This window comes from Orycteropus afer, unplaced genomic scaffold (genome assembly GCF_000298275.1).
Source record: "Orycteropus afer afer isolate SDZICR_OR568_19922 unplaced genomic scaffold, OryAfe1.0 scaffold00244, whole genome shotgun sequence".
Lineage (NCBI taxonomy): Eukaryota > Metazoa > Chordata > Mammalia > Tubulidentata > Orycteropodidae > Orycteropus > Orycteropus afer.
Genome location: NW_006921831.1, coordinates 4,358,586 through 4,363,144, shown reverse-complemented (window position 1 = coordinate 4,363,144; position 4,559 = coordinate 4,358,586).

Here is a 4,559-nt window from a genome sequence, read left to right as displayed (position 1 = left end):
TTTTTAGGTTAACTCTTAAGTCCTACCACCACAGGAATCTGCGAGAGCGCTGTCTCTAAAAATAATCAAGCCGCTTTTTAAACCTACAAAATGGCAGCGTCCTTCGGACGGGCAAAAGTCCACAGCTCAGCCCACCCTGACAGGAAGAAAGGATGTGGCACGCAGTGCCAAGCCCTCTGCAAAGCTCTCGCAGTGTAGGGCTCCAGGGGTCCTGCTGGGTCACCAGCCGGCCTGGCTGGTGTCAGGGAGCCCTGGTTTGTCTTTGTCCATTTCCGCCGAGTGGGCCCCTGTTCATGGCAACTCCACATACAACAGGCCCCAGGGATGCCATCCTGTGCCGCCATCATGACCTTTGATGTGTTCAAGCCCAGTGTTGAGTGTGCCAGTTCGTGTCATGAGTGGTGGCCCTCCTCGCCAACTGTCCCTACTCCTGCCAAATACGATGTCCTTCTCTGGGAGCTGGGCTTGACTGATGACGACATGTCGGAAGTGAGCGAGACTCGCTGGAGCCAGCTCACTGGCTTGCAAACAGATCCCTTGGCGTGCACACAGGTGGGGAAGGCCTCAGAAGCAGGCTGGAAGGGCCAAAAGGGCCAAAGTGGATCCGAACCTAAGCGCCGAGCTTCCGTATGAAGAAGGAACCTGTACGTACACACGGGGCATTTTATATTTCCGGAACGTTCAAGATAACTTTGCTTTTGAACATTAAACTGTTAAGTGTGTGAATTATTAAAAGGCGGATGAAGGTTTTGTGATCAGTTCAGACAAGCTCAATGGTGAGCAGAAGCCTCTTAAGATGACTGCTCAATGTGGAACAAAATTGCAAATCACGAAGAAAACAAATAAATAAAGACTAGGTTTGCTGGTCTGATAGAGCCTGGTGAGACCCCTGAGACTATGGCCCCTAGTCACCCTTCAGGTCTGGAATTGAACTCACTCCTGTGGCTTCCAGCCAAACAACAGACAGGTGTATAAGCTGAACATTTACCCCAGGTAGGTACACTCCTTGGAACAATCAACCATGGGAGACTAGAAGGGCAGTGTTTGCTCAGGGAGATAACTGAGGGGGCAGGAATGCATTGGAAAGAAGGACACAGGGAAGAGGTAACTACAGGGAGGAAGTGGGAAGAGAGCTGTTGCATTGTGAGGAATTGCAGTCAATGTCATGGAACAAAATGTGTATGAACTGCTGTATGGTAAATGAATTTGCTCTGTAAACTGCCACCCAAATCACAATAAAAATTAAAAACCAAAAATGCAACTTTTCCTTAGAAGCAAGGATGACGACTTTGACTTTCTCACTGTGGACATGTTATCAGGAAAGGCAGATCACTAGAGAATGACATTTGTTGTTGTTGTTGTTGTTATGTGCCGTCGAGTCGGCCCCGACTCATAGCGACCCCTCCTTGGGTTTCCAACATAGTGATGGGTAAAGTCAAGGGTCACAGAAAATGAGGGACACCTTCCACAAGGTGGACACAATGGCCACAACCACAGACTTCAATGTAACAACCATCACACAGACAGCCCAGGACCAGGCATCGTGTCCTATTGTATGTAAAGTTGACACTTGCTGCTGGGGGCAAGTGTGAGCTGGCCAGGCCAAGGCCCTCTGAGCTGTAGGGGGCTGGGTCCTCCTCCTTGCCCCCTGCCTGCCTTGGGGGTGAGGGCATGGAGGACAGAGAAGGGCAGGGGAGCCTGGTGTGGGGTGACTGCAGAGTCAGCCCTCCTGAACCAGCTGAGCTCCCCACCTCAGGCTCTGGGGCCACCTGCAGGGCCAGGCAGCCCTGCCCCAGAGCCCCTGGGGTCTCCCATCCCGGGGTCGTCTTCTTTACACAACCTGAGTTTCTGCGGGGAGGCTGGCGTGTGGCTGGCCCCCAAGAGCACACATGCTAGGTCAGCAGGGTGTGTGGCACCTCCCAGGAGCCAGACTTGTGCTTTCTGCATCTGGTGAGACCTCTTTATTTGCTGAGTCGGCAAAAGGCAAGGCCTTTCCTGGCACTGGCAGCCCCGTGACTCCACCCTGAGTTAACGGGGGGCCTTGGCTGGGAGTCACTCTAAGGACAGGGCCCAGGCCACCATGCTCACCATGTCCTGCCTCTGCAAACACTGCTCCAAGGCCGGAAGCCCAGGAAGAGGGGCCCACGTCAGGACTTCCTGCTGCAGAGCCCGCCCTTACTTGTGGACGGAGACATCCTCCCTGGGTGCTGGGATAAGCAAAGTCCAGAGTGAGAGCGAGAGGGAGCGGGGCTTCCTCGTGTGCCGTGGAAGCTTCCGGAGAGAACACCAGAACCAGCTCAGCAGTTTCTGCCACGGGTTACACACGCTGGCCAGGATGTGTTTGTGCAGGGATCCAGTCAGCTGTCGGGTACAGCTCGAGGTGGTGCACTTGCCCTCTTGAAAGGGCTGTGCTGTGGCATCAGCCATGAAATGTGTGCTGCTAAGTCCCGAATCCAACCTTAGACTACCCTGATGGCAAAGCACAGGGTGGTGTGAGTGGCGTCAACAAACCCAAAGAGGCAGTGCTTCTTGGTGTTGCCAAAGACCTGCTTTTGTAGCTCAGCGTGTCTTGTGAGAGGCACTCAGTGGTAGAATTGTTGCTCCCCACCCCCCCACCCCCCGTGTGGGAGACCAGGGTTCGATTCCCAGCCAGGGCACTGCACACGCAGCCCCCAACCATGGGTCAGTGGAGGCTTGCATGTTGCTGTGATGCTGGACAGGTTTCAGGGTGGGAGGGACCAGGAAGAAAGGCCAGGCGATTGACTTCTGAAATCAGCCAGTGAGAACCCTAGGGGCTCCCAGCAGTCCGACCCACGGCCAATCGGTGGCACAGGATCACCAAGTTCTGTTGTGCAGGAGGCCTCCACTAGTCAGGGCCTAACTGCACAGCAGCTAACACTGCTTTCCTTCTGGAAACTGTTCTGAGTAGGCCCATCTTAGGGTTAATTTCTATTCCATCCACTCACCCTGAGAAGGAGCCAGAGCTGGGCCACATGGTGGGTGGGTGCTGGATTGGGATGCAAATTTCACTGTGTTCCCAAATTGCTGTTGAAGTCTTCCCCTATACCTGTGAACGTGACTGTCTGGGCAGTGGGGTCTTCCTTTAAAGACCTGATTGGTTGAGTCACACTGGATGGAGTAAGACAGGTCCTAGTCCTGATCCATTCTAAGTAATGTTTGAAAAAGAGACATGGGAGCGAGCCATCACCCATGGGGGAGAGACACCAGGTGATGCTGCATTCTGTAAGGAGCAGAGGGACATCAAGGGCTGCACTTGACTGCTAACCAGAAGGCTGGCGGTTCAAACCCACCACCCACTTACCCACTCCTCGGAAGGAAGACTGGGCAATCTACTTCCTTAGAGATGCTGCCTGGGAAACCCAAGGAGGGGTCGCTGTGAGTCAGAAGCAACTCAACAGCAGTGAGGTTTTTTGTTTTTTTTCCTGTTTTGACTGCCTTTAACATGGGTCCCTCTGAGTCCAGGGTCCAAGTAGCCAGCGCAGCAGTGACTAAGGGATGCTCGGCGGCCCAAGATGCCCAGGAATCCATCCTGTGCCGGTAATGCAGGATTTGTGCACCACTGCGCAGTTTCCACTCCTGCCAGTGACTGAGCCGCCCCACCAGCCGTGACTCTGTGCTGGCCCTGGCCCTGCTCCCTGGTCTTTGGAAGGGAGAGCTGGGGGCTTTGAGGGGAATTGATTTTTCGCTTGCAAAGTAATCCCTTCAAGTGATGTCATTACTTCGTCTTCCAGCACAGGGATAGTTTCCTACGAGAGGGGAGCTGTAGAGGCTAGCAAGGGGATTCCTTAGGAAGGGGATCCCCAGATCACCCCACTTAACCCATCCCAGTTTTCTGGGCCCTCTTGCTCCCCCAGGGCTCTGGTTTTCCTGTAAGACATTGGAGAGGCAACTGTGAGAACCCAGCTATGTGTGGCTGAGAGGCTGGGTTCGTAAGGCCCTGGACAGCACTCCCTTTTGGAGTTCTTGAATTCTTCCTGCCCCCATCACCCAGGACTGGGGATGCTCAGTCCCTAGGGCCTTGCCTTCCCCTCGCATGTCATGGAGACTGTGGTGACAGTGTGATCCCAGGGTAGTTGCTGGGTGTCAAGGGCTGCCACATCCCTGTCACCCCACACTCATGGCTTCTAGAGACCTTTAGTCACACCCAGGCCCACCTTCAACTGCAGGTACCCATTTTCCAGAAAGTTCCTGGTTTGTAATCCATTCCAGGAACATGTTCTTCACCTGCCATCCTCCTGTGTACAACTGGAACCAACTCCGGCTCATTTAAGCAGCGGAGAGATTACTTGGAGGAAACTGGGTCACCCTGAAGCAGGCAGGAGCCAACAAGCTAGACAATGCTACAGGTGGGGTCTATTTGGGACTCTTTCTTGACCCTTGGTCCCGGGGCATGTTTCCTCCCCCACAGCTGCCACGCCCTTGCCTCCAGGGTAACAGGTCCAACAAAGGGATTTATGGCCACCCTACCTCGGAACAGGGAGCTCTGGTAGCATAGTGCCTAAGGCACTTGACTGCTAACCAGAAGGCTGGCAGTTCAA